This window comes from Sminthopsis crassicaudata, chromosome 3 (assembly GCF_048593235.1).
Source record: "Sminthopsis crassicaudata isolate SCR6 chromosome 3, ASM4859323v1, whole genome shotgun sequence".
NCBI classification, from domain to species: Eukaryota; Metazoa; Chordata; class Mammalia; order Dasyuromorphia; family Dasyuridae; genus Sminthopsis; species Sminthopsis crassicaudata.
Window position 1 is genome coordinate 160,814,061 of NC_133619.1, and position 16,471 is coordinate 160,830,531.

General features: G+C 31.9%; 1 pseudogene; it reads right to left on the reverse strand.

Annotated features, from left to right (window-relative positions):
• Positions 1-2,874: 2,874 nt before the first annotated feature.
• LOC141561941 (U6 snRNA-associated Sm-like protein LSm8) lies at positions 2,875-3,164 on the reverse strand (annotated as a pseudogene).
• Positions 3,165-16,471: the final 13,307 nt, after the last annotated feature.

The window sequence follows — 16,471 nt, forward strand, 5'->3', positions numbered from 1 at the left end:
AAAATGAAAATCAATATTGCTTTTATTTTTAAGTACATTTAACAATTAAGTATCCAGAGCTCTAGTAGCCATGTCTGTGAAACCTCCAATTCCTTTCCTAGACACCATAACGTACATGTGAGTTTCTTTCTTTCATTTATTTTTAACTGCAAGATAAAGTTTTATTATTGAAGAGTTCATTAATAAGGCTTTATCATACATTTACCATTTAACCACAGATAAATGCATCTTGTTCTTCCCCTTGTCCTCTCCCTCTCATTCCCCAGGTATGCACCAAATTTAGAACCTAATTTGCACCAAGCTACTTGTGAGCATTGATAGTTTATTACATGCATCCCAAAAAGGTTTTACTTAGCAACTGTACATATAAAACAATTAAGAAATTAGGTGACTTGAGACTTTTAGTCATAAACTGCTTTATATTTCATTTGGATCTCACAACAGGTGATCTTTTATTCTTAAAAATAGGGTAAGTGAGAGGTTTCATTTAATCTAGATCTAAGGAATTCTGGGTAAGCCATTGGTTTGATGGATGGTGGGAACAACATGTGTAAAGGGTCATCTTTATTTTGGATTAGGATGCAAAAGTTGCATATGTTTAAGAAAAACGTTACCACAAACTTTATACTTGTGCTCCCCAGAGATATTCTGTGTAATTTAGGTTATCTAAGTCAAAATTGTGAAACTGCATAGGTAAGTGGAAAACAATCAGTCAACTTCTACTACCACCATTACTACTAATTACTACTATTACTACTACCACTAACTTTCTTTAATCCCCAACTAAAGTCTTCCCTTTCCTGACTATTTCTAATTCTATTGCCTTCCCACTTTTATTTCCTGTTTATATGGTATGTAAGTTTGTTTGCATATATTTGTTGCCTCTCCTACTGGACAGGGACTGTTTACCTCTTTTTGTATCCCCAGATCTCAGCACAAGGCCTGGCACACAATAAATGATTCACAGATCTAGATAAATAGGTTTTAATTTTCCTTTTCTCTAACTAAATTGACTAATGCTGAGGTTAAAAAACAAAAACATAAAGATTATTTTTCAAGGGAGAACAATAGCCATTTGGCTTTAGGCATTTATACATTTTCCTTAGAACAGTACTGAGTATATATGAATGCTGATCTATACCAAGACTGAAGGTGAGAGAACAGAAATATTTAAAAGATTTTAATACTAAGAGTATTGCCTCAACTTACCAACATAGCTATTATATATGTATACATTCTCTAGCAAGAAATATTATTACATTATCTACATTCACTTGCAAATTATACCCTCTAACTAGGACTATTACAAACATTAGTAGAACGATAAAGAGGGAAGCTATGTGGTAAATGGATAGGATACTGGACTAGGAGTCAAGAAGACTCATCTTCCTGAGTTCAAATATGGCTAGACACTTTCTAGTAACTTAACTCTGTTCACCTCAGTTCTTCATCTGTAAAATGAACTGGAGAAGGAAATGACAAGCTCTTCCAGTATCTTTGCCAAGAAAACTACAAAATGTTGTCATGCAGAGTTGAACATAAATGAACAACAATAGAACTACAAAGAACAGGAATTATAGAAATCATTACAGCAATTAAAGTGCCAGCTTTGATATTTCTTAACCAAGTTGGAAAGGAACCTAATATGGGCTTAGTGGAGCCAAGTTAGCTAGGATGCATCTGAGTTAAACATAAGTCCCAGCAACTAGATGTTATTTGGTACACCAAGAAAATAATTACAGGTTTTTGGAGAACAATTGGCTACACACTCATACCAAAAGTTAAGATAAACAAAATTATGCAATCACTGTTGCCATATTCTTTTAATGCTCTTGAATATGCCCAAGTCATTTTTATTTACCCTACAAAACTTTTCTTCAAGATTGAAGGTAATAATGTTTTCTATTCTCCCAATGAAAAATTTCAACACTTGAAGGGCACTTATAGGCCAACCTAGAAACATAGCCCACTTCTTGTAACATCAATTATTTCTATGAGGAAATATTTCTATTTAAAACTTCACTCCACTAAGAGTACTTTTGTATTGCAATTCACTTATAAGTTGAGGATTTTCCTTACTTCAGATGATTATAATTTATACACAAATCACTAATGCTCTGACATAGAAAATTCACTCCTTTGAATTATCTGTTGACACTCAATGTGTTGGAGAAAATTGCTAATAAATGAACAAATTTTCCTTTACTGACATTTATAGAATGACATTTGCTAAGTGGGATCAATTTAATCAACATCAAGATGATTTGGACACAATAAGGCCATATCTAAAACTTACCTCAGGCAAATTATTCATTACAAACTTACCAGTTCTTGTATTTTGTGTCTCTTACTCCTTCATACCTTTCAAATCCCTATCTTTGTTCTATATAAGAATCATTTTCTTTCCCATCATCATTTTCCTTAATTAAACCCAGACTAATTCACAGTTGTTACAGGAAGCTATAAGAATTATCAGAAAGTAGTTGCAAAAATAAATCAATGCCAAAGTAGTAAAAAAATTAATTTGAGGAACTCCAGGTAGACCTACTCCAGGAAATATGTACTCCTGATATAAGTAGTGCATAAATTTCTGCTTATAATTTTCTCTATGTGTTATAAAATGTCAAAATTACCATATATTTATAAAATTCCCCAAATTATGAATATTAGTCACTACTAGATATTTATACAATATAAAAAACTTTATAATAAAATGCAAAATGTAGAAATATTTTAATTTGTACATCAAACTACAAAACTCACAAGATAAGTAAAAATGTAGTTATCACAATTTGCAAAAATTTTGCACGTCATTCTCAGAATAAGTAGATTCATACAGTCAAAGATTTACAAAAGCCCAAAGTAAATAGCTTATCAGTGTGCTACTGAATTTAGAGGTTCTGCTCAAATATTTCCCAGATTAAGTGCAGAGTTTGTCTCTTCATCAGTTCTCCAATGACTGCAATATTGTCACCTCTTACAATGTATAATCCTAATACCACTTGTTCTCCTCCCTGAGAAGAGCTATATACTCTTTCATGGCTTTCATTAAAAATAAAATTGATAGTCCAATCAAAATCTTTTGGAGTTCTCACAATCATTTTGCTATCACATGTAATAACAGCAACCGTCCGGTTGATGTAGTTCTCCCAGGTCAACATCATGATGCTCAGGCCTCACACTCTGGAGCTTGTGTCAGGCACTGAGAACATGGAAGAAAAAATTTTTAAAGGCAAATATTCTCTCAGTTTTTCATTTGTATTTTCAGCACCTAGTATAAGTATGGGATATATTAGCAACTTAATAAATGGTTTTTCATGCATTCTCTTAATAGAAATAATTGCAAGTAATGATAATAATTCATGAACAATTATAAGCAAAGTATAGTGAACTATTTAATCACTAGTTATATTATAATTCACAAATTATAATAGGATATTAATACTAAAAGAAATGAAAAACAAAAAAAATTATATATAAAACAACCTCATGTCTGAGATTTGGCAAAAATAACAAAAGATGGGAATAATCAATTTTCCAGACATTGGGAAGTTCACCCTAATACATTGTTTGTTGAGCTGTAGCTGGATCAACTATTCCTGAAAGCAATGTGGAATTAGTCTACAAATGTGATATTTGAAAGAAGCAGCTAGATCATAAAGTGGATTGAATGTGAGTCTGGAGCCAGAAAGAACTAAGTTCAAAGTTGGTCCAATACACTGTGACCCTAAAGAAGTCAATTAATCACTTTCTTCATCAGCTTTCTCAACTGCAAAATGGAAATAATAATAGAACTTGCCAGGAAGGTTTATTTGGAAGAATAAATAATAAATATGGTCAAAGTATCTGGCACATAATAGACACTTAATTGATACTTGTTCAGCTTCTTTTCTTTCTTCCTACAAAAGTGACTAAAACATCCATTGTTTTTCACCCAGTAATTCTTCTGTTAGGCACATACACTGAGGAAGTAAAAGAGAACAATCATCTCATAAATCAAAATATATGTAGCAATCCATTCTGTAGTAGGAAAAAACTGACAATAAAGTATAAACTAAACAAATAGAGATAATGAATATAGCATTATATTACAGAAATGAAGGAAATACGATGAAAAGAACAGAGAATCATGAGATTTAAAGGAATTGATTCAAAGAAAAGTAAACAGAGTTAGATTCTACCAAACGGCAAAAAAATATAAATTAGAACCAGAGACAAATAAACAAAAACTGAAGGACTCACAAATTGTTTGTCCCAGAAGAAAAGATGAGAAAATTAATCTCCATTCTTAAAGAAAAATAAAAAGGTATAGGTACAGGAAATTGCATACCAGTTTCATTGATCTATTGGGTAGTTATATTAAATTACTTCTCTGTCTCTGTCTCTCTGTTTCTATCTTTGTCCCTTGGCTCGGTCTCTTGTCTGTTTTTCAGTTTCTGTCTTTCTCATCAATTTGTTCATTTTTGCATAAAAGATGAAAAGAGAAGAATATATTGGGGAGAAAAGAAATAAGGATGTTAAAAAAATACAAGGAATCAGTAATGGTTGTAATTTTTAACTTATCAAATAAATGCCAATAGGGACAACATCATAAGTAGGAATTCTAACTATAATTTAACATTTAAAAAGTCATAACTATACCTCATCAAATTTTGGCGAATCTGTGAAAAACTGTTCTTTGTGACTCATAATTATCACACACATTCTTTAAAGGTTAATTATTATGTTCCTTCCTCCCATATCTCAAATATTAATTGATATTATTTAAGAACTTTTGTCTTCTGCCTTTTAGTATAAAAGGAAAACTAGTTACTTAAAGGTGGTTGTAACATTTTTGTTTGGTTCTGTTTTTGAACTGCATTTTAATTTAGATAAGTACTCTTATTTGTTTAGTATATCTCTTCTTTAAAAGAAAGAAGAAAATGTAATATAAAATGTTTTATTAATACTTGAAAGTTTTTTTCTGATCAGTGCTTTATGGAAAACTTTGAGAAGCAACTTAATTATAAATATTTTCTTATTTTAAGGCATGATATATATTAATATATTTAACTTATAATTTGTTATTTAAACTGTTTGAAGGAGAACAAGATTTTTTAAAAGCATTATTACTAATGGTTCAGGAATCTCCTTAAAATAAAGTCCAGTCATCAGTTTCTGATATATTATTTTGATAAGAATTATAACTAAATAAAGGAAAGCTAGAAATCAGAGAAATCTTAATACAAAAGAATATGATTTTATGTTGAGAATGTGAATGAATGCAAAAAAAAAAGTGGAATATATTTTTTCTTCAAAGGAATGTTCTTCAATTCTATAAACAGAATTTTTTTTTATTAACAGATGGATTGATATACAGAAAAGAATTACTTTAAATATAAATGAAGAGGTATATAAATAGATGATCACTTAGTCATAAATTTATATATACTCATTCATGTATTTAGATGAGAATTTATCTAAAAGATATCTCTATATGAATTTAAATGAAATTTTATTCAAATACATATGTAAATAATTCTATATAGCTCTATACATACACACATATGTGTACATGTACATATAATTAGTTGAATATTTGAGAGAGAGAAAGATATAGAAACAGAAGTGGGGGGGGGAGGTATTTATTATGCCACTGAATAGTTAAGATCATGGTTAAGTTTATGAATTCTGTTAATTTAGCATTTGTTACTTATTTCTCATATTGCAGACCAAAAACCTTTTACATAATGGGAGTGTGATATTGGAGAGAACTGTGAAATATTGAAGTTTTTCTTTAGAAATTATTTTTGCAACTTCAGCAATCTTAAACACCAGAAATCCACAGTTAATTATTGTCCTTTAAATACATAAGCTCTAACTTCTGGCACAGCTGTTTCTCTTCAAAGCTGTTTCATTATATGAATTATGATTTTTTTTTCTTTTTTATAATGAGATTGAAAAACAATGAGTTTCAAATAATCAAATATCTTACATTCTGTTATTCTAATTAGTAAGCATTATACCCTTATCATTTATTCAAGTTTCCTTTGGGAGTTCTTTGGAGATTCTAAGAGTGGGCATTTTTAGGTAGCAAGTTAGTCTGATGGAGTAAGATGTTTGAAGTAAAATAAGTTTTAATATCCTTCAATCATATTATATAGAAAGCTGATTACTTTGCTTATGTCTAAGGAGTATTTTGCAGTGGTTTTACAAATTCATGGTCAAAATTACTTTCTATATCCTTAGAATATAAAATCCTTCCTGCTCTAATATTCCAATTGTATCTGAATAAACTCAGAACATGGAACCATATTCCAATATTTCAACATAATATCTAAATGACACTATGTTCACAAACAGGAAAGAAACTCTGAAATATTTCTTCAAATAAGAAGATTCTAAATATGGGTCTATGAAGGCAGCATGTGGATCTTCTCCAAGGACTAGTGTCAGTAAATGTAGGTAAACTCAAAACTAGTTTGGCTAAAGTGAAACCAAGAGGACTTCCAGGGGTGGAACTAAGATAGTGAAGCCAGGAAGCTGCTTGAGCTCTCCCACTTTCCCTGGAAAACCACATGAAAACAAGCCTCTGAACAGAATCTGATAGAATAGAAACACTCTCAAACTCAAGAGAGACTGAAAAAACTTCAAGAAAAGTCATTCTCACTGGAATAAAAAAGATGTTCTGCCCAGCTCAGATATATTCCAGGAAAACTGGTGAGAGGGTCTTAATCACAGCAAATAAGCAACTAAGATCTTCATTCCTGGCTAAGTAGAGGAGCAATCAGTGGGGCAGCTTCCAGTCCCAGCTCAGAAGGCAAACTCAGTGGAAACCAGAATATTTCCTGAAAGAGCAGGCAAAGCTACTACCTGCAAACACCAGGGCCCCCTGTGGCTCAGAGCTGCACAGGAAGATTGGAACAGCACCCTCTCTCCACCAGGATCAGAGCTGAACCATAAAAGTAAAAAGAGAAGAAATATCAAAAGAAAATGAGAAACAAAAAAGAACCTGGACAATAGAAAGCTACTATGATGATAGAACAGACCAAAACATAAACTCAGACAAGGACAAGATGTCATAGAAGAAATCTCAAAGAGTGATAAGAATTGGTCTCAAGACCAAAGAGACTTCTTGGAACTGTTCATAAAAGACATTAAAAGGCAAATAAGAGAGGTAGAAGAAAAAAATGAAAAATGAAATGAGAGATAAGCATGAAAGGGTCAACAGCTTGGAAAAGGAAGGGAAAAAATGATCTGAAGAAAACAACTCCTGAAAAAGGAGAATTAATCAAATGGAAAAAGAGATACAAAAGATAACTGAAGAACATCACACATTGAAAACTAGAACAGGGCAAGTGGAAGCTAATAACTCTGTGAGATAGCAAGAATTAGTCAAACAAAGTAAAAGGAATTTAAAAATGAAAGAAAATGTGAAATACATAATTGGAAAACAGAAAACCTGGAAAATAGATCCAGAAGACAATTTAAAAATTATTGGCCTACCTGAAGACCATTTCAAAAAAAAAAAAAAAAAAAAAAAAAAGGAGTTTGTATAGCATTCTGCAAGAGATCATTAAGGAAAACTGTCCCAATATTCTACAAACAGATGGGGAAATACTTATTGAAAGAATCTATCCATTACCTTTGGAAAAAGATCCCACAAGGAAAGCCTCAAGGAACATCATTGTGAAACTTCAGAATTACAATCTCAAGGGAAAAAATAGTGCAATTCGTCAGACAAAAGCAATTCAGTTATCAAGGAGGAATAGTCAGAATTACTCAGGATCTGGCACTTTCTACAATAAAGAATTGAGGGGCCTGGAATATTATATTTCAGAAGGCAAAGGACCTAGGGTTACAACCAAGAATTAACTATCCAGCGAGACTCAGCTTCATCTTTCAAGGGAGGTGATAAAACTTAAATGAAGTAAGAAACTTTCAATCATTTCATTTGAAAAGAACAGAAAATTTAATTTACAAACACTGGACTCAAGAGAAGCATAGAAGACAAACAGAGGAAAAATATATATTATTTAAGGGTTAAATTGTTTATATCTCTATATGGGGAAATGATATATGTCACACTTGAGAACTGTATCTGTCACTGAGACAGACAAAAAAGGTTATCATATGGACTGAGGATGTAGTTGTGAATAGATTCTGATGTGATAACATCAAAGAAAAAGATATTAAGAGGTGGAAAAATGTCTGCACTGGAAAAAAGAGGAAAGGGAAAATATAATGGGACATGTAGTTCACATAAAAAGATTTAAAAGATTTATCACAAGGCAGGGAAAGAAGGGAGGAGAATGAGCATTGTCTGAAGCCTGATCTCATCGGTTTTGGCTCTAAGAGGGAATGACTTGATCATTCAGTGGGGTATAGAAATTTATCTAACTCCTTTATATATAAAGAAGTAGGAGGAGAAAAAGGAAAGAAATGGGAGGGTCAGGATAAAAGGGAGGGTACAAACAGTAAGGGAAAAGATAAGAGAAGGGGCAAGGGGTGATAGAAGATAAGGTAATAGAATAAATTGTGGTATATGAATATTATGGAATATTATTATTCTGTAAGAAGTAACCAGCTGGATGATTTCAGAAAGGTCTTGAGAGACTTAGATGAATTGATGCTGAGTGAAATGAACAGGACCAGGAGATCATTGTGTACTTCAACAACAATACTATATGATGATAAATTCTGATGGACTTGGCCCTCTTCAACAATGAGATGAACCAAATCAATTTCAATAGAGCAGTAATGAACTGAACCAGCTACACCCAGTGAAAGAACTCTGGGAGATGACTATGAACCACTACATAGAATTACCAATCCCTCTATTTTTATCTGCTTGCATTTTTTATTTCCTTCACAGGCTAATTGTACACTATTTCAAAGTCTAATTCTTTTTTGTACATAGATTGTATTTAACTTATACTTTAACATATTTAACATGTATTGGTCAACCTGCCATCTGGGGGAAGGGATGGGGGGAAAGAGGGGAAAAGTTGGAACAAAAGGTTTTGCAATTGTCAATGCTGAAAAATTACCTTTGCATATATCTTATAAATAAAAAGCTATAATAATAATAATTTTTTAAAAAAGAAAATAAGGTAATAGGTGGAGTTTGCTAAAAACAAAACACTACAGGGACAGCTAGGTGGTGCAGTGGATAGATCACCAGCCCTGAAGTCAGAAGGATCTGAGTTCAAATCTGGTCCCAAATATTTAACACTTCTTAGCTGTGTGACCCTGGGCAAGTCACTTAACCTTCTAATTATCTTAGCAAAAAAACAAAACAAAACAAACAAACAAACAAAAAAAGCACTACAAAGAGAAGAGAGAGAAGTGATAGGAACTAAGTAGTGAATGGGGAGTGGGTAAAAAGAAATGCAAGACTAAGGACAAGGTGAAAAGAGAGAACAAAAGAATATAATGGAGAAAATAGGATAGCAAGGAAATACAGAGCTCATAATCATAACTGTGAATGTGAATGGGAAAGTGGAAGCACATAGCATAGTGGATTAAAAAAGCACATTGTTTAAAAAAAATACATTGTTTACAAGAAACATTTCATATAGAGAGATACATATACAGTAAAGTAAAATAAAAAAAGTAAAAGTAAAAAAAAAAGCAAGTTGTGAATGGATTCTGATGTTTTAACTCAGAATTCTGAGGTCAGATAAAGCAAAAGTAAAAAGATCTTATTAAAAGAGATAGAGAAGGATAGTACATCTTGATAAAGAGTGCCATAAACAAAAAAGTAATAATGATACTAAATGTTTATGCACCAAGTGGTAGTGCAAGCAACTTAATAGAGGATATTTTAAGCCAGTTACAGGAAGAAATAGACACAAAAACTATTCTAGTGGAGGACCTTAACCTTCCCCTCTCAGAAACAGACAAATCTAACCATAAAATAAACAAGAAATAAACTAGGTAGGTAAATAGGATTCTAGAAAACCTAGATATGATAGATCTCTGAAGAAAATTGAATAGGTACAGAAAGCAATACACCTTTTTTATTGGCAGTACATGGCACCTACACAAAAGTTGATCTTGTATTAGGGTATAAAAACCTCACAATCAAATGCAAAAAGGCATAAATAGTAAACACTTCCTTTTCAGACTACAATGCAATAAAAATTACTTTCAATGAAGGGCCAAGGAAAGATAGACTAAAAACCAATTGGAAATTAAATTATCTAATTCTAAAGAATGAGTGGGTCAAACAACAAATCACAGAACAATCCATAATTTCATCCAACAAAATGACAATAATGACACAACATACCAACATCTATGAAATGCATTCAAAAGCAGTTCAGGGAAATTTTATATCTCTGAATAGCTACAAATAAAATAGAAAAAAAGGGGAGATTAATAAATTAGACATGCAACTTAAAAAGCTAGAAAAAGTACAAATAAAAAACTCTAAATTAAATACCAAATTAAAAATTTTGAAAATCAAAGGACAGATTAATGAAATAGAGACTAAAAAATTTATTAAACTAACAAATAAAACTAAGAGTTGCTCTTATGAAAAACTAACAAAGTAGATAAACTTTTGGTTAATTTGGTCAGAAAAAGGAAAGAAGAAAAAAAAAATTACCAGAATTAAAAATGAAAGGAGTAAACTCACCACCAATGAAAAATAAATTAAAGCAATAATTAGGAGCTATTTTGCACAACTCTGTAACAGCAAGTCTGACAATCTAACCCAAGTGGATGAATATTTACAAAAATATAAATTGTCTAGGTTAAAAGAGGAAAGAAATACTTAAATAGTCCCATTTTAGAAAAAGAAATTGAACAAGTCATTAATGAATACCCTAAGAAAAATCTCTAAGGCCAGATGAATTCATAAGTGAATTCTACCAAAGATTTAAAGAACAATTAATTCCAACTGTTGTTGTGAACTATTTGGAAAAATAGTTAAAAAAGGAGTACTGACAATTTACTTCTTTAACACAAATATGACACTGATATCTAAACTAGGAATAGCCAAGACAGAAAAAATAAAAAATACAGACCAATGTCTCTAATGAATATTGATGCAAAAATTTTTAAATAAAACATTAGCAAAAAGATTACAACAACTTATCAGTAAGATAATACACAGTGATCAAGTGAGATTTATACCAGGAGTACAGAGCTGATTCAATATCAGGAAAATTATTGCCACAATTGACCATGTCACTAACAAAACCAACTGAAATCATATGATAATCTCACTAGATACAGAAACATCTTTTGACAAAATGTAACACTCATTCCTATTAAAAATACTAGAGAGCTTTCCTTAAAATAATAAGCAGTGTCTGTCTAAAACATACAGCAAACATCATTTGTAATGAAAAGAAGCTGAATACATTACCAATAAGATCGGGGTGAAACAAGGATGCCCATTATCACCACTCTTATTCAACATTTTACTAAAAATATTGGTTTTAGCAATAAGAAAAGAAAAAGAAATTAAAGGAATTAGAATAGGAAATGAGGAAATAAAACTATCCATCTTTGCAGATGATATGATGATATATTTAGAGAATCCTGGAAAATTATCAAAAACCTACTGAAAACAAGTCACAGCTGTAGCAAAGTTACAGGATATCAAATAAACCCACACAAATCATCACCATTTCTATATATTACTGACAAAGCCCATCAGCAAGATATATAAAGAGAAAATTCATTTAATATTATTTTAGCCAAAATAAAATACTTGGGGATCTATCTGCCAAGACAAGCCCAAGAATTATATTAACACAATTACAAAACACATCCCACACAAAGAAAAACAGATCCAAACAATTGAAAATATATCATATTTTCATTATATATATTTCATATATCATATTTTCAATTGATTTCAACCTCATATCTAGGTTGAGTTAATATAATAAAAATTACAATTCTCCCTTATTTGATCAATTTCTTTAGTGTCATATTAATCAAACCACCAAAATGTTATTTTATAGAACTAGAAAAAATAATAACAAAATTCATCTCAAGAAGCAAAGGTCAAGAATATCAAGGGAATTAATGGGGAGAAAATTATGGTGGCTTAGCAGTAACAAACCTAAAAGTATATTATAATGCAGTATTCATCAAAACCATTTAGTACTGGCTATGAAATAGAGTAGTGGAACATTAAATACATTAAATACACATGACACAATAATCAAGACCTATAACAATCTAGTATTTGATAAACCTCGAAACTCCAATTTCTAGAATTAGAATTCACCCTTTGACAAAAATTACTGGGAAAACTGGAATATAATATTAACCCTTTGGGGATAGAAACTCAGCATAGAACTAAATCTCATATCCCATACCAAAATAAGGCCAAAATGGTGACAGCATTTCAGTACAAAAGATGATATCATAAGCAAATTAGAAGAATAAACAATAATTTAGCTATCAGATCTTTGGAGAAGGAATTTATGACCAAAGAATAGAGAACATTATGAAAGGCAAAACAGACAACTTTGATTGCATTAAATTAAAAAGGTTTCATGAACAAAAACAACAGAATCAATATTAAAAGAGAAGTACAAAGCTAGCAAAAATCTTTATAGCCAATATTCATGTTTTATTCCTAAAACATAAAAAACCGTGTTAAATTTATGACTACAAATAATTTCCCAATTGATAAATGGTCAAAGATATGAACAGATAGCTTTCAGATGACAAAAAAAGTCATCTATAGTTACATGAAAAAATTTTCTAAATCACTATTAATTACAGAAATGCAAGTTAAAATAACTCTGAGGTACCACAGAATATCTCGCAAGTTGGTTAAGATGACAGGAAAAGATAATGATAAATGTTGGAGGATATGTAAGAGAACTGGGACATTAATGTATTGTTGGTGGAGTTGTGAAATGATCCAACCATTCTGAAGAGCAATTTGGAACTATCCCCAAAGGGCTAAAAAACTGTGCATACCCTTTGATCCAGCTGTCCCATCTGTATCCCAAGGAAATCTAAAGGAGGGAAAAGAGCCCACATGTGCAAAAATGTTTGTAGCAACTCTTTTTGTGATAGCAAAGAATTGGCAAAAGAGTGAATCCCTCTCAGTTGGGGAATGGATGAACAAATTATGGTATATTGAATTAATGTAATATCATTGTTTTATAAAAAATGATAAACAAGCAAATTTTAGAAAGGTCTAGAAAAATTTACATGAACTGATAATAATAGAATGGGACAAGCATTCTAACAGTAGTACCCTAGAAATCTTACTCAGAGACCAATATGAAGGATGGATAAGAGAGCAGGGATATATATGTGTATGTGTGTATATATATATATATATATATATATATATATATATATATATATATATATATATATATATACACACATACACATATATATCTATGAGAGGGAGAGAGAGAGAGATTGATATAGATAGATTTAGGGACAGTATTAAGTGGTTCTTTGAAACAACGAGGCTAGGAGCAATGATACTCTGGAATAATGAGGTTGCAGTAGAAGTAGAAAGGAGAGGATTGAGAATGATATTACCAAAGTAGCACTAGTAAAACATGACACTAATTTACAATGTGTCTAGGTAAAATGTTGCTTTAATTCCTTATTTTTAAAAAACATAACATGGATGAAGTTACTTTTCCCTTAAAAATAACATAAGTAAGGAAGGACTCTGGTGTAAAGGGCTGAAACTTTGAATAGGTACACTTGAATCAAACAACTGAGCACTTAAGGCTAATTACCTATTCGACAATGACTATTAGCATATATTTGGAATTGCTCTTCTCACAATTAATGCTAGCTCAATATTTGGGGGTAAGAGAATTGTAGGTAAGGATTAGGGGGTGGGGTGAGAGAGGTGAGAGAACTGCACTTGGCCACAGAATAAGGAGAAGGAAAGTGTGGAGATTCTGGACTCTTGAATCAAGGAGGGATCCTTGGCAAAACTCCTGGAAGTTTTGTCCATCTCCTTCACTTCTCCCCCTAAAGACCAAGGACTTTTGCTTCTCCTAGCTCTGGCTGATCCTAAGGCCTCCAGGGAGCTAGCTTGGACTTTACACTCTGAGAAGATGGAAGAGTAGAATGGTAAATTTCAAGCTTTCCAGATTTCTCCCACAGATACAACAAATTTGCTCCTCAGGGTGATCAAAGATTGGTGAAAAATCAAGAAAACTTGGGGTACAACTGGGGTCTTCCTAATACAATTCCAGAAGATCTGAAGAAAGACTTCAGGTTGGGATTAACCTATCTAAAGTGCTGACACCTCTGAGCTAGCTCTGCAGAAACATCAAGTGGGGCTCCTAGGGCTAGCAAGGTGTGGCTGGAGCTTCAACAGAAACCACAGAGATTTTCATCTCCTAGACTATTTCTTGAGTGGGAGTTTGAGTACAGTAAGACTGAGGGAACCTCAGCTGATTGGGAATCGGCAAGGAGGAACCAGCATCTGATTGCAGAGGCAGTGGAGCAGGGAGGGACACAGCTGACTAGTGGTCATTTGCAGAAGAATGGAGCTCTTAGTTTGTGGTACCTGGTTAGACTGGAGAGCTGGAGGGAAGACTTCACCACACCATAAGAAGTGCTTACACTAATATTTCTTTAAAAAAAATGAATTGGCAAAGAAGAAAGAACCCCAACATTGAAGTATATTATGGGTACAGGACCAGGATTCATCTTCAGAGGAGGAAACTTTGGAGAAAGGAAGAATGAATAAATAAATAAATAAACAAACAAACTATAATGGTAGAGAAAATGAGGCAAGATAGAGATTAGAGAGTTTTTAATATTTTATTTGAAAAGGAGAGATTTACTGGGACCAAATGTATCCATGGTTTGTTCCAGGGCTGAATGAGACTATAGTCTCCAAAAATCCAGCATCCAGCTTCCAGCAGAGAATGTGAATTCTCAATGACATATTTATACACAGTGGCTAAACAAAGGCAAGGGGGGTGGAGTTCAAACTCTGGTGATTGGGACTCTCCAAGCAGGAACCTTCAATTCCGTTCTGACAGGTTGTGAGGTAGGACCATAAATTCTTACAAACTGGGAAGTAAGAACTGGTCTGGCTACAGACAGAAAGTCTGGATTCCTCCTTTTTGAGTTTACACATTGACAGTTTATAATCTCTGAGTTATACTAGTCTTAATGCATTGAAGAGAATTGAGGCAGAACAATTAAGGAAACTGAGGCAGTATCAATTAAAGAAATCGAGGCAGAACAATTTAGGGGAACTGAGTCAGGACAATAAAAGAGAACAAACAAATAAATAAACAAATGAATAAAAGCATAAAATAGGTCTCTGTCCAGAGAGAATTTATAGAACTCAAAAAAGAATTTAAAAATCAAATGAGACATTAACAAAAAACTAAACAAAAGCAAAACAAAACAATTAAAAAATAAAACTTAAAAAAATCCAAGAAAAACAAGAAGCTTATTAAAAAAAAAAAAAAAAAGTTAACCAACTAGAAAAGGAGATACAGTCTCAAAGATGAAAATAATATTTTGAAAATTAGAATTGGGCAAAGGGAAACCAGTGAAGCTATGAGAAACTAAGAAATAATAAAACAGATTACAAAGAATGAGAAAATAGAGTAGAATGTGAAAAATCTTATTTAAAAAATGACATATCTGGAGAACAGATCAAGAAGAGAAAACATAAGAATAATTGGACTGCCAAAAAATTGTGACCAAAAAGATAACCTTGACACAATAATGCAGGAAATAATCCAAGAAAATTGTCCTGGTGTGATAGAACATGAGGGAAAAGTAGAAATAGAAAAAAATTCATCAATCATGGAAAATACAGAGGAATATTATTGCCAAAATTTTAAATTTCTAGATCAAAGAGAAAATTTTATAAGAAACAATAAGTATAAACCCAATTGCCTCAGCAAAAAAAAAAAAAAAAAAAAAAAAAGTTGCCAAAAACAAAGAAATATAAACTGATCTGCAGAGGGTTAGCATCTATCCAAAGCAAGACTTGAACTACTTCTCAATGTGTGTGTGTGTGTGTGTGTGTGTGTGTGTGTGTGTGTGTTTTCCCTTTCTTTTACTGATAGTATGAGTATTATTTGAAGTTCTCTAGTCCTCAATTTATTTACCTTATTTTTATAGTAATTCCCTACTATGATTTTTAAAAAAGAATATAATATATTAATAAAAGATTTGCTTTCTTGTCACCAAGGTAGACAATTTCTAAGTGATATTTCAAATCATTTGGGGGTACCCAGTCTCTTTCCATTTCACTTCTTTTTTAATCAGAGAAATATACTCACATAAAGTTAAGAAAAAGAAGGAACTACAGAAGAAAAACTTTCCTTTAGAACTAGAAAAGATTGACCATATAACATAAGGATATTTATTTCTATTTCAATGTCTATGTTGAAATATGTCCTTTAGCTTTTCTGTTGGTAAAGACGCAACACGGCTCCACATTTTTTGTTGCTAGCAACTCTGGCAACTTTTTCACAATTTCCTTCCTTCCTTTTACAACCAT